The 27,913-nt window shown below is 43.6% G+C and overlaps 1 protein-coding gene across 1 annotated transcript in view; it reads left to right on the forward strand.

Moving 5' to 3' along the window:
- Positions 1–27,913, forward strand: part of COX10 (cytochrome c oxidase assembly factor heme A:farnesyltransferase COX10) — a 109,016-nt gene that overhangs the window by 24,371 nt on the left and 56,732 nt on the right. The window lies entirely within an intron of this gene.

The raw sequence follows: 27,913 nt of genomic DNA on the forward strand, positions 1-27,913 counted from the left end.
TTTCATTCGGGAACATCTAGAATCGGTGTGCTTTTACCATGTGTTATCAGCTGCTTGGAGAAGGGTCAATGCATTTCAAATAAAGTTAAATTTCTGTTCCGATTTTACATCAAAACAGTGCTACAGGAGGTTCAAGCAGCTCTACTCACCACCCCGCCCCCGCCCCACGCCCCTCCTGTAAACCACAAGCCATCTCTTCCTGTTGCACCCTCCCTTGTTCCCCAGCGAAGAGATTGATGACGGTTTCACAATGAACACGTTTTTAATGACGATTGAATAAAAAGCAGTATAAGCAAATTGGGTTTATGTGACTATTTGTGGGTCTATTTTTCAAAATATTTTTAAAATTATCACTTGTATGTATTCAGTAGTTATAAATCCAGGTCATAAGATTAATAATATCAATTGTTGTCTTCTGTTGCATTTACATAGATTTTAATAGAGGCTTCAGACAAAAGTATGGAGACTCAGAAAATAGCAACACAAGCTCATAAACATCAAATTGTCCCTAGATATTGTAAAAGATGACACAGAGTGGGGGACTTCCCTGGCAGTCCAGTGGTTAGGACTTTGCCTTCCAAGGCAGAAGGTACGAGTTCGATCCCTGGTCAGGGAGCTAACATCCCACATGCCTTGGGGCCGAAAAAACCAAAACATAAAACAGATGTAACAGAGTCAATAAACACTTTAAAAAATGAAATAAAAAAATAAATAAAATGATCTACATTAAAAAGTCTTTTAAAAAAATAGACTGGCCTTGAGTTGGAGCTGTCTGACCCCCTGCCCCCCACCATCACCACCAAAAGGAATAAAAAGGTGGTCAAGGATTCATGATGGAGTAAAACCATTCAATTGTAGCAAAGAAATATCTGGAGGAAATAAAGTGGAATGACTTATATTAGGCAGAAGTTTATTATGGAAGCTGAACACAAACCAAGGTTTTAGAAATGTTTTAAGTTGAAATGCGTTTAGATGGACGTGTTATTTCAAGTTTGCTCCAGGGGCTGAGTTGGGTTTTGTAGGTTTTAAACTGCTCAGGAAGCTACAGCCTCCATAGGGGGATTCTTTCTGTGATGACAAATGCCAAGAGTCTTATCCTGCCTCTTCCTCAGGCTTGTGTCCTAGCCCTGCCTGCCTCTCACACACACAACTGTCCCGCTCTTCTTCTAGAACTTTCTCATACCCCCCACAGGCCTCAGCAGCGTTGGGCATGGCGTCCACCCTCAGTCAGGGCTGTTGGGCACACAAATGCTTTCCTCATCCTCTCCTGTTTATCCGTATTGCTTCCCTCCACTTGTCTTGGGCTCTTATTTCATTTGGAAGCCTTGTAATACTTAAAAATATCTCACTGATTTCCATCATCGAATTTCATCATTATTATACAGTCAGTTAGCTTCTCAAATGACAGTATTTTCTAAATAACGTTGGGGATATTTTAATTCTAGTGTTGTTAAGCAGTCTCATAAAATAAAGGAAGGTGAGGCCATTTTCATCAATGCTTTTCTTTAGCATCAAAGAGCACAAGGCCACAAGGATTTGCATGAGCTTTTGAAAGCAGGCAGAGAAAGAAACAGTCGGAAAGGAAGAGCTTCCTGGTTTTTTAAAGGAGCTGGCTTCCCACTAAAAGAGCGCAGAAGTGTGGTTGGTGTGCAAGACCGATCTCCAGCTTCTGATAGAGTTCTGTGGGAAGAAAATGTCCCCTGTCCCATTTACAGAAGGATTCAAGTAACATTTCATGTTTTTAAAAATACTTCTCATTGCTGTTATTCATTTAGTTCTGAGTGTTTATTCTTTATACCCTACTTCTGTGATCTCTCTGTGTAAAAGTAGGAAACATAAAGCTTTGGAAAGCAGTTCTTAACCTTTCTTTTAAGGAGGGAAAATGAGATTTAGCCTCTGATATATGAAGTCCTGACTAATGCATAAAGAGATACATGTATATGTAAGAAACCACTAACATGAAAATGTAAAAAGCAATTACACCCATGTTTTGTAAACCATACACATGCTTCATTTAAAGCCATAGGGCAGCTTGAGAGTGGGAGTGCCTTCCAGGGCTGAAAACAATCCATAAAATTCAGCGACTGGAAAATAAAATGTTATAGATGGCTTTGACTGATCTTATCTTGAAAACAGAGAGGCCAAAAGGAAAAAGCTGAGTGAGCTCAAGTAGAATGAATTAACAAATTGAAAGATAAAAATTATCAGAAAATTATCATCACAGCCATTTTGATTGTTTGACATGACAGATACTGTTTTAATAAGCTGTAAGTGGGATTATAATTGCACTCATCTCACATGCTAGTAGAGTAATGCTCAAAATTCTCCAAGCCAGGCTTCAGCAATACGTGAACTGTGAACTTCCAGATGTTCAAGCTGGTTTTAAAAAAGGCAGAGGAACCAGAGGTCAAATTGCCAACATCCGCTGGATCATTGAAAAAGCAAGAGAGTTCCAGAAAAACATCTATTTCTGCTTTATTGACTATGCCAAAGCCTTTGACTGTGCGGATCACAATAAACTGTGGAACATTCTGAAAGAGATGGGAATACCAGAGCACCTGACCTGCCTCTTGAGAAGCCTATATGCAGGTCAGGAAGCAACAGTTAGAACTGAACATGGAACAAAAGACTGGTTCCAAATAGGAAAAGGAGTTCGTCAAGGCTGTATATTGTCACCCTGCTTATTTAACTTATATGCAGAGTATATCATGAGAAACGCTGGGCTGGAAGAAGCACAAGCTGGAATCAAGATTGCCGGGAGAAATATCAATACCTCAGATATGCAGATGACACCACCCTTATGGCAGAAAGTGAAGAGGAACTAAAGAGCCTCTTGATGAAAGTGAAAGAGGAGAGTGAAAAAGTTGGCTTAAAGCTCAACATTCAGAAAACGAAGATCATGGCATCTGGTCCCACCACTTCATGGGAAATAGATGGGGAAACAGTGAAAACAGTGGCTGACTTTATTTTGGGGGGCTCCAACATCACTGCAGATGGTGACTGCAGCCATGAAATTAAAAGACATTTACTCCTTGGAAGAAAAGTTATAACTAACCTAGACAGCATGTTAGAAAGCAGAGACATTACTCTGCCAACAAAGGTCCGTGTAGTCAAGGCTATGGTTTTTCCAGTAGTCAGGTATGCATGTGAGGGTTGGACTATAAAGAAAGCTGAGCACCAAAGAATTGATGCTTTTGAACTGTGGTATTGGAGAATACCCTTGAGAGTCCCTTGGACTGCAAGGAGATCCAACCAGTCCATCCTAAAGGAGATCAGTCCTGAGTGTTCACTGGAAGGACTGGTGTTGAAGCTGAAACTTCAATCTTTGGCCACCTGATGCAAAGAGCTGACTCATCTGAAAAGACCCTGATGCTGGGAAAGATTGAGGGCAGGAGGAGAAGGGGACGACAGAGGATGAGATAGTTGGATGGCATCACTGACTCAGTGGACATGAGTTTGGGTGGATGCCAAGAGTTCATGATGGACAGGGAGGCCTGGAATGCTGCAGTCCATGGGATCACAAAGAGTTGGACATGACTAAGCAACTGAACTGAAGTAGGATTATTTTAGTTATGTTACATATGCATGAGTTTTTAAAATAAAGATCAAGAGTGTGTGTCAATAAGTGCATATATACAGGTTGATTTTAATAATGACGCACTGTTTGATTTCACAGCTATGCCGCAGGCTCTGAGCCAGTCCTCTGCCCTTTTAGCTCTGCTCCTACAAGTGATGCCACACACACCTTTGTTGTTAGAGGACAAAATACGGGAAGTAAAATTGCTGGGAGGAAGGCCACCAGCCAAAGCATGTGTGAAAATGGTTTAACTCTGGAATGTATGATTTTAGCAGAATAATTAATTTCTAACATTCATGCAGTGCCTTAGCATTTACAGAGTGTATTCACACAAATTATTTAAACCTTACAACCCTGAGGGATAGGTGGCATTGTTTCCATTTCTATTGTTAAACATTTTGTTTTACCATTGAATTATTCTTTTTTTAAAAGCAACATTGAAAAAATTATTGTGCCATTAAATCCCAATAAAAAAGGTGAATCATTGTAAGTAAAAATATTAAATAAATGCCATTGCTTTATGAGTGTGAAAAAAAAGCCACAGGAAGGCAGAAACTATTATGCAAATTAAGTGTTTATTGCAAAATCTGTAAGAAACTATAAATAAGTAAAAATGACATTTTAAATGTTGTGTTTTGCTTGTGCCTGGCACTGTTCTGAGTGTTAGAGTCACAGTAGAGAAAAAGCAACAAGCCCTGCCCTCGTGGCCTGTAGCCCAGCACCGAAGAGATCCACTGCTTAACATTTTGATTTATGTTATTGCTGTATAGGCCTTTTTCACACACATACCTTCAGGCATATATTAATATCTCACAGAAATGGTTTATGTAATATGCATAGTTTCTATATATTTTTTCCTTTAAGTAGTATATCACGAATGTCTTTTCATGTCAGTATTTGCCTTATAGCATGATTTTAAGAGTCTTCTGTAGATGTACCATGATTTGTTTAATCAGTTTCTCCTTGTTTGACATTTTAGGGATTTTCAGTTTTTGCCCAGATAAATCATCCTGAACTGAAATTCGTACAGCTGAATCTTTGAACCCCGTCCTTCACTATTTCTTTAGATAGATTGCTGAAGCTGTGTGATTTAACTAAAAGAACGTTAAAATTTAAAACGATGTGTGTTTTAAGTGCAGCTAAATTTCTTCCTGAAGGTCTCTGCTTTAATCTGCTTATACTTCCATTTGGTGCCCCGGGACTGCTCTCACTGACCCTGAAACCTATGCTGGGTCTATAGGTGTCCTTAGATGTTGCCCTTTTGATTCAAGGTGTTCTGATTACTCAGGAGGTGGAGTTGGGTTTTTTTCGTCAGGAGACTTTTTAAATGCTTACTTGCTGTTTCTGTTTGTCAGCCCATTTTGCTGTTGGACATATGCCTTCGTTCAAGAGGTCTTGCTGTCTGTAGACTGGATTAACTTTTGTCCTGTAGGGTTTGAATATGGTCTGCGGTCTTTGGGCGGGGTTTTTTAAATGCCGATGTTTCATATGTTAACTCAGTCAGATCTTGTAATTTTTAATAAAGAAATTCTGAGTCTCGGCACTCCTGACGGTTGGGCTGGAAAATGGTCCTCAGCACCGGGGGGTGTTTCCCAGTGTCCCCATCTTTGCCAACGGGGTGCTGTTGGCACCGACCCCCCTAGTGTGACAAATGAAAATGTCTTCAGACTTTGCCAAGTGTTCCTTGGGAACCACAGTCCCTCCAATGAGAACTGCTGCTTTGATAATTTCTCCTTCTGATTTTACTTGAGATCCTGGCTATGGTTTCAGCCTCGGGCAGCCTGGCTCACGTTTCTTCTGCCCGCTGATGGCCAGGTTGACCACACGGCTTGGTTTGTGCTGCTGTTCCTCGTGTAATAACTCTTCATGCCCCTTTTGACTCTCAAGTGTTCCAATTCAGACAGGAAATCACCAGTCTCTCTATTCGTAGCCCACCCACACTTCACCTCTTTCGCTGTAAATGAAAGTGAAAGTCTCTTAGTCATGTCTGACTCCTTGCGACCCCATGAACTGTACAGTCCATGGAACTCTCCAGGCCAGAATACTGGAGTGCATAGCCTTTCCCTTCTTCAGGGGATCTTCCCAACCCAGGGATTGAACCCAGGTCTCCCACATTGCCGGTGGATTCTTTACCAGCTGAGCCACAAGAGAAGCTCATGAATACTGGAGTGGGTAGCCTATCCCTTCTCCAGTGGATCTTCCCGACCCAGGAATCAAACCAGGGTCTCCTGCATTTCAGGCAGATGTTTTACGAGCTGAGCTACGAGGGAAGCCCTTCACTATAAGTGAGCTGTGCTAAAAGCATCTTTGTATCAGAATATCGGGGCTCAGGCGCTGGCTTTTCTCCTCTCAAGTGCACCGACTGGACCCAGGCCACCTGGCTTGCCTCACTTTCACCCTCTCTGTAGGCACCTGTTGGACCTACTGTCGTGCCAGTTGTGGTGCTGGGTGTGAGCACCTGCAACTCAGACAGAGTATTTCCCTCCGTTACTACTCTGCCATCAGTAAGCTGTTGAAGAGGTTTGATGAATTCTTTAGTTCTTACAATATCCCTGGCAGAAATTGATTACTACAGTTGTCACTTGCTTGCAGGGTGCATTAGTCACTCAGTCGTGTCTGACTCTTTGTGACCCCATGGACTGTAGCCCACCTGGCTCCTCTATCCATGAGATTTCCCAGGCAAGAATACTGGAGTGGGTAGCCATTCCCTCCTCCAGGGTATCTTCCCAACCCAGGGATCGAACCCAGAGTACCTGGCTCTATCGATGGGCAACCTGGTGACTAGAAATGTCTTCCTTCTATTGAGCGGAGGTCGGCCTCCTCCTGCCTTCAACCAGCGGGTCATCTTCTCCTGTCTGTGAAAGCTCAGTGTCCCTTCGTCCACATGACCGGTGCTCCCAGTCACTTTCCAACTGTGGTTACAGGCACTTGTGTTGTTGCAGGGGAACGCTTAACTCCTTGATACCGGTAAGTAGGAGTCCCTGATCTCGAGCAACCATCCCCTCTTCCCACAGCAGAGAGTGGGCCAGCAGGGTGAAATTGCCCAGAAAGTCATAATGGAAAAAAGGAATATTTACGGGGGAAGTGAAGGGAAGTAGCAGGAAGTTTCCATCATAACAGTCATAGCTGATACTTAACTTCACACCTGTCAGATGCCAAGTCATGTTCTGAGCATTTCACATGTATTAGCTAGGGCTTGTTTAAATCTAGGTTTATAGGATTTCAGAAACTGACTCTTTTGAAAGATCAAATGGATGACAAATGAATTCATAACTTAGACTTAGCTCTAAGAAGAACTATTGATGTTCTCTGAGACATTATTTTGGAGAAAATTACAAGAAAGGCCCAAAACGTAAGTCAAGTTTCAGATCTGAGGGGTAGGTTATAATTAGAAAGGGAAAGGCGATAAGGCTCTGTTATCTTTGGGGTCTGGTGTATCTGTGGATGTTGAAGAATTTTTATGAAAGGAAATGAAAGAGATCAAGAGGTGTGAATGAAATGGGGTCAAGAAGAGACGTGTTTTTTGTTTGATACTGACAATGCTTGAGAGACTTTTCACGGCTGAAATAAGGTAAAAAGGAAGAGCTTTGGATAAAGAGCTCTGAATTATAGGGTGGGCAGGGCAGAAGAAAATCCACAGGCTTTTAAACTGCAAGAGGGGAGACAGATAAAGATTTTCCTGTTTTCCCAGCGAATACAAGATTAATATCTAAAGCGTCTCTCTCCATTTTCGCTTTCTCTGATGTTTCTTTTGTTTTGACTCTGCATTCTGCCTTAAGCAATAGAAACTGACTTTCATCTTCCATGGTGGACAGAAGTGGTTAGGGAACCCGGTGTTGTATCCTGGGCGAGTCCGACTGATGTCAGCGAGAGCCGGCGATGTGATTTATAGAACATCGTGTGTATAAGAAAAATCAATATACGAGAAATGTATTTTTCTCCCAAATATTGTGACTTGTTGGACTTTGATGTTTTAACTGGTGGGCGACTCGCATTCCCTCCAAGACCTCTGAAATCCACAACTTGTGGCTCATTCAGACAACCCAGATTAGCTACTGCTCTAAGTTGGGTCTGCAGGGTCTCTGAGTAGCACATGGGAGTCTCCAGCTAAATGTGTTTTTCATAGAAGGCAAATGATGAGCATTACTGAGCAACATCAGAAAGAAAACGCACGTTCAATGCCGAGTCTCTTTTCCTGCATTTATATATATAAAACCCCAAATACTTCCTAAATTACCTTTGATTCTCTGCTCCAGAATGATCCAGCCGAGTCGAGTGAGTTTGGCACTGGAATTCATAACCTAAATACCTCCAGGTGAAGCTCTGCCTGCAGATGTAGAGTCGACAGTGGTCTGAACATAGGTTCATAGACAGTGTTTATGATTTACGTGCCGCATTAACTGGCTGTGCGGTGGCACCACCCCGTTGTGTTGTGGAAGAATGAAGTGACGCTTAGCTGTGCTATTGATTGCACACCTGAGCCTGGCAGGGTTGAGAGCAGGATTTGTGGGTGCGACCCCAAGCTCGCTGCTTCTTCCTCTCACTCGGATGTTTTAGTCTCAGCACCACTCAGATGAGGGCCGTTGCCGCTGAACAAGTCACCTTTGCTCAGGTGACTGCTGGCATTCTCGCTGTGGAGCCCCAAGGCGAGGGGACCTTCATGGGCTGGTGACATCTCCGTCTCTAGTGAGATGGGAGGATTTGAGGCCCTCATCTCTATGAAAGCCAAGTGCTCCGTTAATGTTAGCTGTTGTGATTGTTGTTAATATACAAGTTTGGCCTGTTTTGGGCCCACTTGGAGAATCTGGTTACCATCCATTTGTCTCTAGTTAGGGCCGTAATATAGAGAATGGCAAGGAGACGTGTTTGTTTTCCTCAGTGTTAATCCAGAGCCCTGGGTTAGCCTTGCAAACTATAATGTGTGTGTGTGGGTGTGTGGGTGTGTGAGTGAATATGCGCACGCGTGTGTGTGTGTGTGTGTGTGTGTGTGTGTGAATATGTGCGTGTGTGAGTGAATATGCATATTTATGTATTCCTAGTGAGCCTGGTAGGCTGCCATCTACAGGGTCGCACAGAGTCTGACACGACTGAAGCGACTTAGCAGCAGCAGCAGTGTGTAATACCTGCCCGGTGTTTGAACATGTGGTGACTTAGGCTCAGCAGCTGTCATTCGTGCTCTGCCATTTCAGAGGCCTGTGGAGTTGCATTGTCAGTTCCAATAAATCTAAAAAATATCGGTGAAAAATATTGGGTTTCCCTGGTGACTCAGATGGTAAAGAATCTGCCTGCAGTTCAGGAGGCCCACCTTTGATCCCTGGGTCAGGAAGATCCCCTGGAGAATGGAATGGCAACCCACTCCAGTATTCTTACCTGGAAAATTCCATGGACAGAGCAATCTGGCAGGCTACAGTCCATGAGGTTACAAAGAGTCAGACATGACTGAGCGACTAATACTTGTACTATTGGTGAAAAAAGGTTGATAAATCAAAAAAGCAGATATTTAATTGAGACTCGCATGGAGATAACAGAAGTGAGGCTAATCTGGGTTTCTGGAGCTGGGCTTTGTGGCTGCATCTCTGAGTAGTGGGTCGTGCTTGACTGTGATTTGGGAAATAGAAACCTGCTTCTTCCCTGGCTGGCTCCATCTCACCAGCCAGCAGGGGTCAAGTTGAGTTTCTTCCCAAATTATCTTTCTTTCCCCAAAATCTTCAGTTATGTTTTGCCTTTCCCAGTAGCTTGTTCTGAATCCCGTAAGCATGTCTGTTCTCTGCTCTGAACCACAGCCCCTCCTCCTCCTGACCCTGCTGTTTTCCGGGTTAGATGGACTCTTCATTGATGACACTGCTGTCGAACCTGACCATGTAGAGTGACCCTGGGAGACCATCTCATATTCTCTTTGCCTTAGTCACTGCTTTTAAAGTTTAACACATGAAAAAAGTGGATGCTTTAGTATTTATACTTTAGAATTGGAGTCATTTGATGGTTCTGAATTCCACACCAAACTCCCAGACTCTTGAAGAGGAATCAGGGTGTCGGGAGTGGACAGTGGAACAGGTCTGTGAGGCCTGTGCTCTTGAAAACAGACTGACTTCTGAGAATCCTTTGTCTCCTGCTATTTCTAACCAGTAAAGGAGCTCCATACTGCTTTAGGCAAGCTATCAGACCTTTAAAATGTGTGTGTAAGTGATTAAAGTAAATCCTAAAATTCACATTGCCACGACCACCCAGCCCTGTCTTATTGATTTTCTAAGAAGTTTTAGAAAATACTGTTTGGCAAGAAGGGGAAATTGCTTACCTGTGTGATTAATCTTAAGGAAAACCTTGCGCTGGCGTTTCCTTTAGATGCTATGCCAGATTTCTCCCGGAAGCAGCAATCACAAGGGGGAACAAAGACATTCTGAAGGATCTGAGTGATGGAACGTAAAGATAGGATGAAACAAAAGAGAAAATTTAGTAGTTAATAAGATTTATGTATACTTGTAACATAGAGTATCTTTGTACCTTAAAATATACTGTGTAACCTTACAGTGCTAAGATAATATGCTTTTGTTCCAATGAGATTCCTTTAATCCTGGAGGATGTTTACCTGCTAGCTCATAAAAAAGGAAAGTAACGCTGAAATGAAAGTCTAGTGTAACATCCTAATATTTTCATTAACATATCTGAGTAAAAATTATGTTAGTCTGGTGTTGCTTTTAGCAAAACTATGGCTGATGATGTAGAAAATTGCAGTCGTTCATATTACTGCTATTAGGTGAACTAATAAGAAGGATTAAACAGTGCTGTGTATAATTACCTTAAACAGCTTTCTGAAGATATGTGAATAAAGATTTCTCTTCCAAAGTTAATGCTGTCAACTCCTAATTTAAAATAATGGGGATTAACCAAAACATCGGATGTTAAGAATATAAAACTGTCTTAAGTCCAGATTATCAATTCTTATAAAAATATTCAGGGATTTGGTAAATTAGGGTATTAGTAAGGGACTGAGCATGGATTCTACCCCTACCCCCTTGGTTTTCACTTACTCTTGAATAAATGACTGAATGGCAACATAGCTTATTTAAATAAGCATGTGGTTAACCTGGAACAATTAGACAGGCCTTCAATTCAAAGTCTGACATGTTTTCACAGAAGAAGAAAAACAGTTCCTAAGTTTTTTAGCAGAGAGATATTTAGCCATCCTGGCTTAAGTACAGTCAGCTTGTATTAAAAAATGACCCTTTCCCTAAGTGCTCAGTGAACATTTAGGCTTCAGGACTTGGCTTTAATGCCTTTGAAAGTCAGGAATATGCGACTGAACTAGTTTTCACTTGCACAGAATTTTGTTTATTCTGCTTAGTTCAAGTCAGAATTATCAAGGAGGGGTAGGCTGTTGAAATCCCCTTGATGTTCCCCTGCCTGGTGGAAAGAAGTTCTTTAGGTAGTAGGAAATGCTCATCCAGTGTGGCCATCTCTTCTTGAAAGTTATTTTCAGGAAGGATCCTCACACGAGTATTGACTCCTTTCACGAGTGATCAAAAAGAGCAGCCCCCAGTGTGGCAGAGGAAGGCAGTTGTATAAATAAGAGCAGTAAAACAATACAGCAGAGCAGCTCTACACAGGGGTAGAAGTCGGGCTGTGCTGTAGGTGTACAAGGGAGGGGTCGACAGGGGTCATTTCAGCCTCTGGAGGTCAGGAGAGCCTCCTGGAGAAGGGGCCAGAGCCTCTGGAGGTGAGGTGGGCACTTACTAGGTGGATGTTATGAGGGGAGATCTTCCCAGGCAGCGAGAACGTCATGAGTAAAGACCCAGAGACGTGAAACATCAGCCAGAGGATGTGTGTCCATCACAGCACAGCAGAAGCCTGAGATACGGGGTGGGGAGGATGCTGTGAGGTTCCACTGCAGGGCTTTTAGCGGGGTGGGGGTCAAGCACCCAGACTCCCCTGGAGGTGCTGGGCAACCGCTGGTGGGTGGTCATAAAGCCATCATACCCATGCTGGCTCTCAAGCTCTTGAGAGGGTAGAGAAGAAAATGCTAGCTTTGACCCACGGAGGCTGTGTGGTCTGGTCCCTCTCTAGCCCCCACCTCCTTCCACCGCAGGGATCGCAGCTCAAGTGCTAGCCACATGGCAGACACTCCCTGGGCACCTGTGTCTTGTGCTGGGCTGACAGGAAGGTCGATTCTCTCTCAGAGTCTATGTGGAAAAGCAAAAGATGGGCAATAGATATTTTAACAGGGAGACACCACCAGGCAGAGGGGAGGACCGTGGTGAGGGACCAGGCAGCGCAGTGGCAGCAGGCCCCACCTGCCCCCTGACTGCTGCCCTGCATCACACCCGCACTGTCCCTTCACGGTGCTCTTCATGATTTGTAAGGATGCATCTGATCACCCCCGTCTGTTTATCTGCACAAGAGAGGTGCTCAGAGAGGTCAGGAGCCTGAGGGCAGAGCCCAGGCTCGCTGACCAGGCTGGTGTGCCAGCTCTGTGTCTACCTGTGACTTGGGCACCTAACTTTCTCAACAGAGGAGGTTGCTGAGAAAGTTAAATGACATATTTGATTCTTAAAGAAGGGCCTGGTACTTAGAAAGTAGGCAATTGACGTTAATTATTATTACTTTTTATTGGGCTTCCCTGGTGGCTCAGATGGTAAAGAAGCTGCCTACAGTGCGGGAGACCTGGGTTTGATCCCTGGGTTGGGAAGACCCCCTGGAGAAGGGAATGGTTACCCACTCTACTATTCTTATTAATAGGCATTTACTGAATGAGGAAAGGAGGTAGGCAGATTTTCTTTCTATAAAAAATTGATTTAGCCATTCTGTGAAGCAAAGCTTGAGGACAAACCTTTTCAGACAGGAAGCAGAGATCATGAGAGCTTGAAAGGGTGCCATTAGGAGAGGTATCAAGTTAGAGGACTTGATCCTTCATTCAGTGTCCTAGTGCTGAAAAGAAAAAAGTAAAAATATAGTCGCTCAGTTGTGTCCGACTCTTTGCAGCCCCATGGACTGCAGCACTATCTATCCTTCACTGTCTCCTGGAGCTTGCTCAAACTCACGTCCATTGAGTCGGTGATGCCATCCAACCATCTCATCCTCTGTCTCCCCCTTTTCCTCTTGCTCTAATCTTTTCCCAAAATCAGGGTCTTTTCCAGTGAGTCGACTCTTCTCATCAGGTGACCAAAGTATTGAAGCTTCAGCTTCAGCATCAGTCTTTCCTTCCAATGGATATTCAGGGTTGATGTCCTTTAGGATTGACTTGTTTGATCTCATTGCTGTCCAAGGGACTCTCAAGAGTCTTCTCCAGCATCACAGTTCAAAAGCATCAAATTTTCAGCGCTCAGCCTTCTTTATGGTCCAACTCTCATATCTGTACACGACCACTGGAAAAAACAAATACTGGGTAGATGTGGAGTGATGGATAGAGTGTCATCTAGTGAGGTGGGGAATATAGAAGGAGCAGGTCTTGGCAAATAAATGATCATTCAGTTTGGGCTTTTTTTGCGGGGGGGGGGGGCTGCATATTTTGCCTAGAGATGGGTAGAGGCAGCAGGAGACAGAAGGAGAACATGGAGCTGAAACCGAAAGCTGGCGGTTGTCATCAGATAAGAGTGAAGGAGTCGGGGTAGGGGAGAGCAGCCTGGACTTGAGGACAGTGGAGGGGCTGCAGTCTATGGGCTGGGAGTGGCATGAACATCCAAAGTGTTTCCTGTGATGGAAAGATAAAGATCTTGGACAAACAGAAGGAAGTTATGTCAGAGACGGGTGATGGATCAACTCAGAGTAAAACCCCAGGTGCCCTCTAAGGGTTGCCCTCCTCCTCCTGGCAACCTTGCTCACCCCGCTCCAGCCACGCAGCTTTTTGCCTCCATCCCCTACCCCTCAGGAAGTCTCCTGCCCAGGAGTCCCTCAGGTTCCCTCGCCCACCACCTCCTCACAGGTGTCCAGGCTTCATTCCAGCTTCCGCTTCTGTAAAGGGCACGCCCACCCTCTGCACTCCTCTCCTCTCCTGTGATGAGTCCTTTGGTTTCTTGTCTGTTTCCCCAACTTGTAATGTCGGCATGACAAGAACAGAGCCTTGGTTTTATGCTTAAAAATTGGCCGACACATCGTAGGAGCTCAGCATATGAATAAGTCGGTGATGAATGTTGCTTACTGTTTGGCGAGAGAACTGATGTCAAAAAATGACACAGAGACTTTCCTGGTGGTCCAATGGCTAAGACTCCATGCTTCAAATGCAGGGTCCCAGGTTCCATCGCTCACTGGTTAGGGAACTAAGATCCTGCATACTGCAACAAGATCAAAGACCCTATGTGCTACAACTAAGACCCAGAGCAGCTAAATTAAAAAAAAATTTTTTTCTTAATGACACAGATAAACGTAAACTCACAACTGTGGTGAGCGGTTAAGGCGTTCAGGACACACAGGAAGGTGATCAGGGAGTGATGCTGGAAGCCTGTGCTTGACCTCAGCACTCACCTGTGTCTTCTTGTGGATGGCATCTGGGCCTGAGGAGGGACTTCCCTGGGCACAGATCTGGCTGGGCAACCCCCTTCCCGATAGGCTGCCTAGTTCCTGGGACTCTTAACAGTGTTTGTAGGAAGCAGTCTTGCTGGAAAGTGAGTATAGACATGCCTCAGAGATGAGGGATTTTTTCTTAAAGCTCTTCTGTGATTACGGGGAACCCATCTCAGTTACCCTCAGCAGTTTTTTCCATTTTCAGAGGCAGATGCTTTGGACTCTCCTCCTCCCACATTTTACTTCTCGTCAGGCTGCGTGGTGGCCTTGATGAGCTGGAAGGCGAGTGCCCAGGAGCAGCTGCTACGTTTGGCCTGAGCAGAACCCGTGCAGCTAGAACCTCCGTCTTTTTTTCAGTAGACACTTGGGTTTTCCTGGGAAATTTCCTGAGCTTTCAATGTGAAATGTTGGCTCAAATTTTTTTTTTTTTAATCCCATGTAGACCAGACAAAACCTGCCAGTGGATTGAATTTTCCCTGAACATTCAAGGAAATTCTTTGGTCACCCCCAAGTCTGGCCTTTGAAATAGGACATAATTTATATATTATCATTTATCAACACTTTTTTTAAGAAGAAGAAAAAAGTCTGCCTTCTGAAAATAGAATTCTTCACAGCTAAATGGTGGCGTGTACTTTTCTCCCCTTATTTTCATCGTGCCAAGAAAAGCAAAGTACAAACTATCTCAGTAGATTAGATAGAATCAAGCCACTAGATCTTTTGTTGTTGTTGTTTAGTCACTAAGTCATGTCCGATTCTTTGAGACCCTATGGACTGTAGCCCGCCAGGATCCTCTGCCTATGGGATTTCCCAAGCAGGAATACTGCAGTGGGTTGCCATCAAACCCATTGGCAGGCAGATTCTTTACCACTGAGCCACCACTGAATCTTAGCTGGGAGATGAAGTGCCTGGCTTTCTTGAACACCTGTGTCTTCTCAAACTGTACCGTAGAAGAGCTCATTATTTTCAATTTTAAAAAAGGGGGTGTGGTACTGCTTTAGCAAAAGGTAGAGTGGAGGAAGGTCAGCTGAAAATTGCTTCAAGAAACAATTTGAAATTTTTCAAATTGGAAATTTCAAATGTGTTTACAATTATTTCTCCACCAGTGGTGGTGGTGGCATTATGTTTCAGAAAGTGCCATTAATTATAAGAGAGTACCACACAGTATTCTATGAAATTTAAGTCCGTTGAGCACCAGCACCTTCAAAGACAATAAAAATTCCAGCCTGCATTTATCTATCCCCTGTGAGAAGTTACTACAATGGATGTTGTATCATTCCATGTGAAATTCTTTACCTTAATCGTCTCTCATTTATTTGCAGTTGTCTGAGGTCAATTTTCCATTTTGCAGTTGTCAAACAGCTGTCAAATTAAAAGACCAGATCCTGTGTTAATTTACATTTCGTGCCGTTCCATATTAGTACGTTTCTTGGCTTAAGTATTTAAATAGTGATCCACGTGTCTTAATCAGCCTTTTCATGATTAGCCCATTTTTTTCCCCTACAAATGTCCACCTGCAGATGAAGTATGATACTCTAAGTATCTTTATTCTTTTCTAAGCATAGTTTTAAACAATTTGCATGAATTTTTAACAAAATCACTTGAATTAGCCAGTTAGTTACACTGTTCCTTTCACAAAAACAGAAATCAATATAAACATGTCATTCTTACTTTTTTTGTCATGCCTGTTTGCCTCCTTACTTTTATCACTTCAGTCAAATTGAAATCTAAACAGTCATCGAACGTAGAATTCTGGATTTGCTTTCTAAATGTCTACAGAGGAGAGTGTAAGAGTAAAGAACTCAGCATTCATTAATAGTTCATTGATCAAAGACTTGTCTCTGGATGTGCTATTGATGTTTTTACTACAAAGTGTCTGAGGCTGCCAGCAAATGACATAGACACTGTCATCCTCTGTGAAAGAGATGTTAAAAGGTAAAGTGAGGTGTATTCAATATTTCAAGAGTTTATTTGAGCAAAAATCCATGCAAGCTGGGCAACACCAAACCAGAAGTGGTTAGGGGTGCTAACCACTAAGCAAGAACCAAGGAAAGGCTTTTCACAGACAGAGGCCAATAAAACCAGGAAACGGTCTGATTGGCTGTGGCTGCAGGGATCACCTAATTTGGGAACATGGCTGGCAGTTTGTGATTGGCTGTTCTTAGGTATTGACTCCTTCACCTTGAAACATTTACAGGCTTAGGTTCTGTTTTGGGTATACATGCTGCTGAGATATTAGAGATACCTCAGTCTAATGGGCTCCTTGTTTATTGAATTCAAAAGAGGTCTACTCTAGGTGTTTGAGGAATATGTCAGAATTAAGTAGTTTAATGGAAGAATTGCAGTCATAAACATATATAATTCTTATTGACTTGATAGAAAACACCTTAAATGGTTTTTCTTAAGTACAGCCATTAGAGATTAGTATGTGGTAGCACAAAAATATTCCCATATTATCAATATAATTAACCTTTTACACTAAGATCACTTTTTTCCAATTTCTTGTTTCATCTGTTTTTATTTTTCCCAATCTCTTGTTTTCTTTTCATTTTATTTTTAATTGAAGATAATTGCTTTATAATTTTGTGTTGGTTTCTGCCATACATCAACATGAATCAGCCATAGGTATACATGTGACCCCTCCCTCTTGAACCTCCCTCCCACCTCCCACCCCATCCCACCCCTCTAGATTATCACAGAGCCCCAGTTTGTGTTCCCTGAGTCATACAGCAAATTTCCACCGGTAAGATCATTTTAATCAGTATTTGTTTAGTCCGTGTTTTCCGTAAGCTTTTGTGTTAGGACTTCATTTGACCTCTTCTGGGTTTTCATGCCTTCTGCTCTCGTCTCATAATTCCTCTTTGCTCTCTGTGACACCATTTTTTAGGTTGCATGTTATGTTTTACACATCCGAATGTTCCCTAGCCTCTGAGCCCCTCTTTGGCTGTAAGGGCATTATTTTTATTATTCTTAATCCCTGGCGCCCAGCACTCACTGAAGGCTGTTGAATGAGAAAATGAGCTGGCAAATGATCAGGTAGCTCAGTGGTCAAAGGGGCCTAAGTCAACATTGTTGCCCTGGGCATTTGTTATTCTAACCTCATGGCAGCTGTTAGTCAAAAAATCACATTTTACAAGGTGGAGAAGAGGATAATCCTATTGTTTGTACAGATTGTCTCGGAAACTTATTAGTCATCTTTGAAAGGGTTAGCGTTAAGATTGCGATAAAACAAGTTATATTAAAATTGAGTAATACTTCAGGGGCAGATAGAATCAAGCTTAAGTTAATGATGATGTAAAAGTTATTTCTAATAGCACAGCAGGTTTTCTCACACAACACTAAAGAGAGTGTTTATTCCTTTCATCTTTGTCATTCAAAGACTTTTAAAAATTATTCTTCACCAGTTGGTATTACACAATGATTTGGAGGTCATGAATTATGTGTTCTCTGTGCTTACAGCAAGTAGCTATTAGTGAAAACCTAGTCCACTGATGCATCTCCTCATAGAAACTTCGTGGGGACTTCCCTGGCTGTCCAGTGGTGAAGAGTCCGCCTTGCAATGCAGAAGACTTCACAGCGAACGTTCTGGGTAGTTGAAGGCATCCAGTTCACTCTCAGCCTTTAATACACACGCAGGTTCTATCCTGGCCTGGGGGACTAAGTCCCCACACGCTGTGGGGCCGCTCAGCACACACGCCACAGCTAGAGAAACCCGTCCATTGCAACAGAGACCCAGTGCAGCCAAAAGAGAAAGAGAGAAAGAAACAACTTTACCGGAGGGGAAAACTAGATAAAAAATAAAGAAGCCCAGACTCTTCACATATCCTGCTGCCCACTCAGCAGTTCCGCTTCGATTTCTGTGAGATGCCAACAGAAAGGCAATTTCTAAAACCCACCTTCTGGTTTTCCCCCCAGAAACCTGCTCTGACTGCCGGTCTCAGCTGCTGTCAGTCCAATTGATGGTTGCTCAGGCCAGAGACGGGAGTCATCCACAGTCCCTGGTTTTCTCTCAGACCCTATATTCAGTCCATCGGGACACTATGTTGATTGTGTACATACACACAAACACACAAACAGCTGTAGAGGTTGAGGAGTGGCTGGAGGATGGTTAGTATGACTTGCCTGGGTTATGCATAGCCTCTCACTGGGGTTTGCTGCTTGTCCAGCCTGTTGTCAGCACAACATTCTGGTGCTGAGTCCTGTCTGACTCTGTGACCCCATGGACTGTAACCCACCAGGCTCCTCTGTCCATGGGATTCTCCAGGCAAGAATACTGGAATGGGTTGCCATTTCCTACTCCAGGATATCTTCCCAACCCAGGGATCGAACCCGTGGCTCCCGTGGTTCCTGCACTGCAGTCAGTTTCTTTACTGCTGAGCCACCTGGGAAGCCCATGACATCCCAGGGTGACCTAAAACCCGAATGAGAGCAGCCATCCTCTGCTCCAAGCCTGCCAGGGACCCCCCCAGGCCCTGGTGAGCATCCCACCTCCTGCCCCCAAGTTCAGTTTCTTCACATCAACCAACACACTTTTCTCATCTTACTTATCTTGAAAAAAATGAAAGTGAAAGTCACTCAGTTGTGTCTGACTCTTTGCAACCCCATGGACTATACAGTCCATTGAATTCTCCAGGCCAGAATACTGGAATGGGTAGCCTTTCCTTTCTCCAGGGCATCTTCCCAACCCAAGGATCTAACCCAGGTCTCCGTCATTGCAGGCAGATTCTTTACCAACTAAACCACAAGAGAAGCCCAAGAATACTGGAGTGGGTAGCATATCTCTTCTCCAGCGGATCTTCCTGACCCAAGAATCGAAGTGGGGTCTCCTGCATTCTTTACCAACTGAGCTATCAGGGAAGCATCTTAGGTCTTAAGAAAAGGAAATGAGTCTTACGTTTGTAGTGTGTTAATTACAAGTATTCATTAGTCATTGTACTTTCTAGTTTTTCAGTGGCCAAGGCTGTCCTGTCATGTCTTTTTGTCTATTTTAGCATGAAGACACTTTCTTTTCAAATGACATGTAAAGGCCTTTGGTGTGTGTAATAATTTGTTGCAGATATTTTTCCAAAACTGTCCTTGATATTGCCCTTGATTTACATTTATTTGTTATTTTGGAGTATAGGGAAGCCTTACATTTTTAAATATTCAAATCTGTCATTTTGTGATGATATCTCCCTTGGGAAGGCTAACTAGAAAGGCCTTCTACCTTAAAAAAAAAATAAGTTATGAGGTGGTGATTTAACTTAATATGGTTTTAAATTGTTAGCTTGTCCTTCCAGGGATCATTTTGAACTGCCAGTCTTAAAATAGCTACCATTCTATTTTATTTGGATGTATTTCTATTTCACTAATCTGTTCCTTCTGTTGTTTCCAAAACCACACCCTTTAAAGAAGCTTATCTTTGTAATGTATTTTGATATCTGCGAGGTCAGGGGCAACTCTCTTGCGGTGCAGTTCTTTTTTCAAGACTTTCTTTGGGTGCTTCTCATCAGCTTATTATTTCAGATGAAGTTGAGAATCATTGTTTTGAAGTATTTTTTATAAATGGGGTTTTCATTAGAACTGCACTGTATGTGCGAATTTATTTGTGGAAAAGGCATCTTTGCACTATTCAGTCTTCTTATCCAAAAGCATCTCCCAGCTCCTAAGACTATTTGCTAATCTGCCTACAATGCAGGAAACCCAGGTTTGATCTTGGGGTCGGGAAGATTCCCTGGAAGAGGGCATGGCAATCCACTCCAGTATTCTTGTCTGGAGAATTCCATGGACAGAGGAGCCTGATGGGCTACAGTGCATGGGGTCACAAAGAGTCGGACACAACTTAGCGACTAAGGGCAGGAAGGTACAGATATAACATGAAACAGCATTAGGTAGGCCAGCCAACGTGCAGATGGATCCCAGCTCCAGAAAGTTTAAGATACAGGGGAGAAAAGCACATAGAAGAATCAAAAGAATACACAGGGTTGTTTTTTTTTTCCTGTTTGCTCACACTTTATATTCTTAGTAAATGTAATTTCTAAACTTTAGACCTTTTCCCTTTTTTTAACGTTCATTCCTAAGTTTTCTCAGTCAGCTCTTAGATTTTTAGTTCCTTTAAAATCAAGTCCCAGAACTTCCCTGGTGGTCCAGTGGCTAAGACTCCGTGCTCCCAATGCAGCGGAACCAGGTTCAGTCCCTGCTTAGGGAACTAGATCCCACATGCCACATCTAAGACCCAGTGCAGTCAAATGAATGAAAAATCAAGTCCCATTTTTCCCGTTTTTCTGTCTACATATACCTGTACTCAAGAAGCTTTTTTTCCCCCATACAAGTATGTTGTCGTGTCTTCTTTTACTTCTTTTATGAATTGAGAGTAAAAAGCAAATGCTTTCCAAAGATTACTTTTGTTATTACTGGTAGGATTTTTTTTGAACGTACATTCTACTACCTCTCGGTACTGTTTCCACTGTTTGTGTGGGCAGGTTTCAGCGGCCCCACTGGTATTTCCCCCGTTTATTCCCCACTCAGCTAACAGAGGTCTCTGTAGCCCAGATCTGCCCTGGTGTGGGCTGTGCAGGGTTTCACTCGAAACTGCAGGTGTGGTGATTTGCCACCATGGGTTGTCTCCCCTTCCCACCAACTCTGCTGTTTGGGGCTCTTCATCTGCCCCCGGGTGGTATCTCCTGGTCCCACTTTGCATATTTTATGTAAGTTTGTAGTTCATACCTTTATGAAAGCAACTGGTTGATGTGTTTGACTTGTTTTCAGCTATTTTGTCTTGTATATGTTGATGTCGGTTGCTGGTAAAATGCAGATGGTAATAATGGCATCTGCCTGTATCATGTGCTGGCATTGGAGACGGGCAAATGGAACACTATGTCTGTTCTTGCAGCCTAGTGGGGCATAGATACGCCTGTGCGTGTGTGCTAAGTTGCTTCAGTCGTGTCTGATTCTTTGTGACCCCAGGGACTGTAGCCTGCCAGGCTCCTCTGTCCAGGGATTCTCCAGGCAAAAATACTGGAGTGGGTTGCCATGCCCTCCTCCTGGGGATTTTCCTGACCCAGGGATCAGACCTGCATCTCCTGCACTGGCAGGTGCATTCTTTACCACTAGAGCCACCTCGGAAGCCCAAGAAGTAGATACACACACAGGTAACTTGGGTTGAAGGTACAAAATACATAAGAGAAATAAAGTTGCATAGGATGTCTCAGAAGAAAGATGGTCTCAGGCTTCTAGAGGTTTAGCCTGGTAGAGTGTGCAGGATTTGAGGCTGAGGAGAGGATGGATCCAGTTGGAAGAAGTAGCCTGAGCCCAGGCATTGCACGGACGTGACTGGGCCATAAGGAGAGGGGGCCTCTGATGGCAGGAGACAGAGGGGAAGTCGCTGGTCACAGAGCGGAGCCAGGCCATCACGTGTCACAGTCTTCAGTCGGGTCTGCTTCAGTAGCAGAGTCACTGACTAGGAAGAGCCTCAAGGCGAGTGGCCAATTGCATATTGTCATCATGGCCCCAGTAACTTAGGAAACAGGAACCTCAGAGGTGATAGTGATAATAAGGACGAAGAAATGGATTTGAGGGGAAAAGGGGCCTTCATTCTGAGAAATTAGTTCACGCAGAGCTTTGACTGTACTAGCATGCAAATGCATCTGCCAGCCTGGGTGGCAGCCACTGTGCTGTGACCAGAGTCCCCTTCCTCCAGGGACTGAGAACCCTGGATGAGCTCTGGCAGCTCCAATGTGAAGTCGCCGTCACCCCGCAGAGCCCGTCGGTAGCTGCCATCTGTGATGTCTCCGAGTCCTTGCTCACCCACTTTTCATAGTTGGTCATAGTTTTATCATAGTTTCTTTGCTTAATGTTTTAAAAATAGTGAAACTCAAGAGATGCTTAATACAGTTATAAATAAGACTATGATGAAGGAAACATCTTTCCTGGACTTTTTTATGGTGAGGAAATGATCAACAATGCTTTTTCATAAACATGGGGAAAAAAATTTTTTTTTCTAAGAGACGCCAAACTTTCTCTTTAAATCTCTTTAAGTAGTTAATTCCCTAACTTCTGCTTTCATGGAAATTTCAAAAATGTTAAAATTAGGCTGTGCTAATTTTAGGCACATTTGGTTGCCTGAAGATCATTTCTTACCCCCATTTGATGCTCCAGTGTGGTGGTTGGGGGACCACGAACTTGTTAGTTGCTGACCTGATGAGAGTTGGTCACATCAGTGGGAAATGAACCTGGTCGGCTGGCATCCTTCATTTTGGATGATTTTTCTTTCTGTAGATGTTTTTCATTGGCACATGTCCAATTTGTCGAGGGAGCAGTGAGGGAAGAGGTGGTAGGAGGCCTGCTTCCCTAAGGGGGATTGTGCCTGTGGGTGTCCATGGACTGTTATGAAAGCTCACCTCCCACTAAGAACCTCGCTATTATCAGAGCTGTAAATATGGGGCTAACATTTAACTGCTGGATGCTGCCCCTGTTCTCATTCCACACGGTTCTGTCTGTTCAAGTGTGTTCCCAGTAATCTGCTTTCATCTTCCATCTAATCTGCTTTTGATGTTGTTTAGTCACTCAGTCCTGTCCAACTCTTTGCGACCCCATGGACTGTAGCCGCCAGACTCCTCTGTCCATGGGATTTCACAGGCATGAATTTTGGAGAGGGTTGCCATTTCCTTCTTCAGGAGATCTTCTTGACTTCGTGGATCGAACCTGTGTCTCCTGCATTGTAGGAGGATTCTCTACCACTGAGCCACCTGGGAAGCCCTATCTAATCTGTTACTAGATTGATTTTGAGGGTTGGTTCCTGTCCCCACTGAAGCAGTATGAATGCCATATGCCTCAGGCCAGGGGTCACCCTGATTCTGCCCCGTGCCTGCCCAGGGGTACCTCCACCCCTAAGTTCTTGTGACTCCTTCTTCCTTGTCAAGTAGGTTATGCTTTAAATAAATATATATTCAGATATATAATTTAAATATCTATATATATATTTTTGCTCTGCTTGTGGCCTGCCAGGCCTCCAGGTGACTCACTGCTTCCTCCGACTTCAGCTTGTTGCTCCACAAATAACCATGATCATTATGATGCTAATAATAGCATCACTTTAGGTCGCCAAGCACTTTATGTCCGTCATCCGATTTTATCTTCATAGCAACCCTGTAAGCCAAGTCTTGTTTTCACCACTAGACAGATGAGAAAATGGATACTCAGGAACTTCCCTGGTGGTCTGGTAGTTAAGAATCTGCCCTTCAATGCAGAGGACTCGGGTTCAATCCCAACTTAAAGTAGAACATTTAGAAAAAGAGCAGATGCTCGGAGAAGTTAAGTGATTTGCCCCAGATCACTTGGGCAAATGACAGAACTGGAAGTTTGCTTGAGTTCAGAGCCCTCTCTCGACCCTGACTCACCTACCAGATTTCCAGCCTTGCTTTGACCAAACCTCCACACCGGGGATACCTGCTCCCAGAGTCTTGTCGCCCCTTCACTGGCAGTGCTCTCTGGATCTGCCCTGCTCCTCTGGGGTTTCTACATGAGGACCGGAAGCCTTGCCCCATCTGTCTGCTTTCCACTCTCTCCCTGTAGTCGGAGGTCTTCTAAGCTCAGGGCTGACTGCAATCTTGGTTGGTGGCAGTGACTGTTGGGATGCTCTGAGGCAGAAAGATGCCCTTGGCCGACTGAAGGAAGTCCTGCCAAGTGACTGGGATGGCTGAGACTCAGCCTCTCGGTCATCATGAAAGCCAAGTGCTGGATGGTCCAATGACCGGCATACCATTCATTCAGTAAACCATGTTGAATTAAGTATGCATCTGCCAGAAACCAGCTAAATCCTCCCTGAACCTTAAGAAGTTTAGCTAATGTTTCTAGTGCTTGCCTTTGGGGGAGCTGCCCCTACATGGGGCCTTCCTGCTGCAAGAAGGTCTTGAGCGCAGAAGCCAAGCCCGTCCAGCTTCTGGAGAGGATGTGGATGGAGAGAGGGCCATGGGAGAGCACTGCCTGGCTTTTCGGGGGCCCCTCTCAGTGCACAGAGCTGTCTCCTGAGCCCATCTTTGGTCTCCCTCCCTCCCCAGCTCTCCGAGGTGCAGAGAAAGAGGCTGAGCAGGAGCACAGCTCGGGATCCTGAGATTCAGAGTTGAACTCATTGTGCCGTGGGCACCAGAGCCCAAATTTGGCCTTCATTTCTCCTGTCACAGCACCTGTCCGCCTGTTCACAGTGCATGCAGTGAACGTTTGGTCTGGGGAGGCGACAGTTTCAGAGCTTTTCTCTAAGTTGCAGACTCAAAATCTTTCATCATGAATCTGAATTTCCCCAATCGTAACTCTCTTCTCAGCAGCCTCAACGCAGTAATTTTCTTAAGACTATTGGAGTCTAGAAATGGACTCACATAGGTCATATTATTGATGCACAAGCTGTGAAAATGAAAGCTTTTCTCAGAACTCAGGGCTTTTTTTTTCCCGGAGCGGATGAAGTAGCCCGGAAAAGGATGGAGACATATGAAACTAATTTGTCTGATTAAAAAGAAAAATTTTATACCAATCATAAAACTAGGAAGGCAGTTTATAAGGAAAGGCATTCAATAGAGAATGTGAATGTTATTTCTGTGGTCTATTTGGTATGACATGCTAATGCAAATCGTGGATCCCAAAGAAACTGTGAAGTTGAGGAAGAAATCCGCTCTCCTCCAAGTTAAGCAATGTGAGACGGTGGGAGCAGGGCGTTCTATGCAGAGAGCAGAGTTCTCATGCTCAGGGGACCAAGGAGGGGCACCAGCCTGCGAACAGCAGGTGCCTGCGTATATGTGCAGAGCGCTTTAAGGATCTCTCATCAGTCTGTTTTTAAGTCAAATCATATGATGTGCAGACGTGGACCATTGGCCCTTCATTGTCAAGTGCTTTTCCCTCTTCTCCTCTTTTCTCAGTGCCCACGTCAGTGGTACTCAGCTGTGAAACCTGACTTGCCCTGTGTTACTGAAAAGCAGATCCAGTGTTTACAGAGGTTACAGTTGATTGCATGGGGTTGGTTTCACGTCTCTCTCTCTCTCTCATGCTGCTGCCACAGTGGGTCTCTAAAGAATAAATCAGGTACCTGACTCTGGTTTTCTGCTATAAATAGGTCAGTTGTTGCGTCAAATACTGCAGAGTGACCACTCTGTTAGACTCAGACAGCTCCATCCTAGCTGTAGAAAGAGCTGCTTCATCTCTTGAACTTGGCGTAGACTTTGTGAATTGGGGGCAGCCCCTTTAGAGAGACTGGTATTTAGTGTTTATTACACATCAGTGCCACTCTATCAAGGATGGAGCAGTGGGGGATAGTTTCAGTGAAGTGCGCCTTCTTCTAAGAATCCACCAGTAGTTTTTTTCCCCCTGATTTCCATGAATGGAGGATTGCCATGAATTGATCTAGAGTTGATTATTTTTTCTCACTTCGCTCAGAACATGAGCTTGGAGGTGTTGCCGCCTTTGTTGGTGGCTGTTGGTCCCTGTGGTCCATGTCACATGTGTAATTTGTTAATGGGCCTCTTGGTACTTAGGATGGTGATTCATCTCATGGCGCCCGTTGTTAGATGATTACTTGTGGAAATTACATACAGAGGGGACGTGTCCATCAGGGTCTTGCCGTCAGGGGTCCAGTGCCCGGCACCCTGCATGCTCCGGGTGCCCCTTGGCTCCCCTGCCCGCCTCTCCCTGCACTGTCAAAAGTGAAATCTCCACTTTCACTCTTAGCAGCCATGTGAGGGTTGGATGTTTTCAGCCTGTGAATGTGGCAAACACCAGGGATTTTTGTTGTTGTTGTTTAATGTTGAATCAGAACCAGTGTATAAGTTATACGTGAAACAAGTGTTCCCCAATTTTAGAAATTTTCCTTTTCATGTAGAATTGTTTCAGTCTCATTCTTTCTCCTACTGCATTATCAGTTTTCACTTTGGTTTGAAACCCAATAGAAAATGGCCAGTAAAAGCAGGTGACAAATTGATTTATGAGACGCTGGTTGGGTTTCTTCCCCCCTGAAATGTGAACAATGAAACGTGAACTTCATCTTTAAATGTATTTACACAGGTTGTCACTGATGAATGCACCTTGGTAAAATAGCTCCAGGAATGTTTTTATCCTGTCACCTCCAGTTGAAACGTTTCACGGGGGCCATAGTTTTCAACACACACTGAAAATAGCAGGCTCTGCTCCTGCAGCTGATAGAAGCTGACAGCGTGCCCTTCTGATACCGCGTTGTCATCTTATTAATAAAAATGTAATAAGGTTCCTGAAACCATCAAGAGTGAGGTTTTAGGTGCTTATTGGTGATTCTCACAGCGTTCAAGCCATTCTTTGCCAAATTAGCCTTGGACCAAGGAGGTTCATTGAAAGAAAAACATTTGGGCTATTGAAAAATAAAGTTTTACTTCCATACCAAAAACCACATTGTAAAATTTAAAACATGTTCAGAGGCCAGCGTCCAGAGCCAGACGATGAAACGCAGCTCTTTGGGGAGGAAAACAAACTGGAGCAGGGATTACAAAGGGAAATGCCTAGACTTTGAAGAGCTGAACCAGGCCTCGGTAGCCGAGGCCTATGCGTCTCCACATCCTTTGTCCAGCCCCTGAGAAGACTTCACAGCGAATGTTCTGGGTAGTCGAAGGCATCCAATTCACTCTCAGCCTTGAAAATACACATCAGCCCTTAAGTCGGGTAGACAGCAGCACTAATCATATTAAGCACAGTGTCTGAACTCACAGCGAATGCATAATTAACACATTGTTTCAGGAGACCCGATGTATGAGTCAAGGGCAGGCTTCCACGCACAGTCCTGCGGGTGAGGAGGGGGCTGTTCCCCGGGCCACCCCTACCACCACGGCCAACGCCGGGGGCTAAATCTATTTTGTTACACCTCTAATATGAGCCAAAGCCATCAGACAACCTCCATTAAAGTGTTCGCCACGGAGAGCCCTCTCTGGGATAGTAAATGCTAATTCAGTGTCAATTAGAAAAATGCTTCCAACAAAACACCGCGATTAATAAGGGGGTACTTGTGTTGATTCATCGCCGGGGTTTTTGTTTTTTTTTTTCCCGCCCCTCATTCCTTATAAGGATGCATCTTTCATTACTTTCTATTTATTATTTTAAATATGTTTAGCTTGAAGGCACTTTACCATTTTATCTTTCTTTTAAAACGTAGCCAAATGTTTACTTCTCCATCAATATCCATTTAAACTTAAGCCATTTGGGTCTCACTAATTTAAATTCCTTTAGTGGACCCATTGAATAAAAGGTTCAGTGTATAAACTCTTGAATTACGGCATTCAAACACACTTTTAGAAGTTTTTGATTTCTATAATCCTCTTCCCCGTTTTGAAGATGTGTAGTGTATATTTTTTAAAAAATAAATCCAGCTTTAATAAACATCCTGTTACCACAACTAATTAACTGAAAGTAAATCTTTTTCTCTTTGCAACTTTCAGACTTTATACAGATGTGTTTAAATGTTAATAGGGCATTCTATACTTTTATTGGTATACATTTTTTAAGCCATTTAATCGAACCAAGTGTGTTTAATGGTGACAGTGGTTACAGTTCTTTTTTTTTTTTTTTTTTTTTATGAAAATCATCTTTATTGAGCTCACTATTATGAGAGTGTTTGTAGGGGACTGGGGGTTGCTGGATGGGACATGCAGGAGGGTGCAATAGGGTGAACTTGATAATATTCCTTTGGTAACTTGGTGTTTAATTCTCTCAAGCTCTTGCAGTATTAACATCTATATATTTTTTGCTCCCTGTGATGTTTGATTAGTTAATGTTTAAAATTTCAAGGAAATATTTAAGTATTATTCAGTATGGGCATTACTGAAATATGCTAAATCATATTGGTTTGGTTTCTGACTTTTT

Source organism: Bos mutus, chromosome 19 (genome assembly GCF_027580195.1).
Source record: "Bos mutus isolate GX-2022 chromosome 19, NWIPB_WYAK_1.1, whole genome shotgun sequence".
NCBI classification, from domain to species: Eukaryota; Metazoa; Chordata; class Mammalia; order Artiodactyla; family Bovidae; genus Bos; species Bos mutus.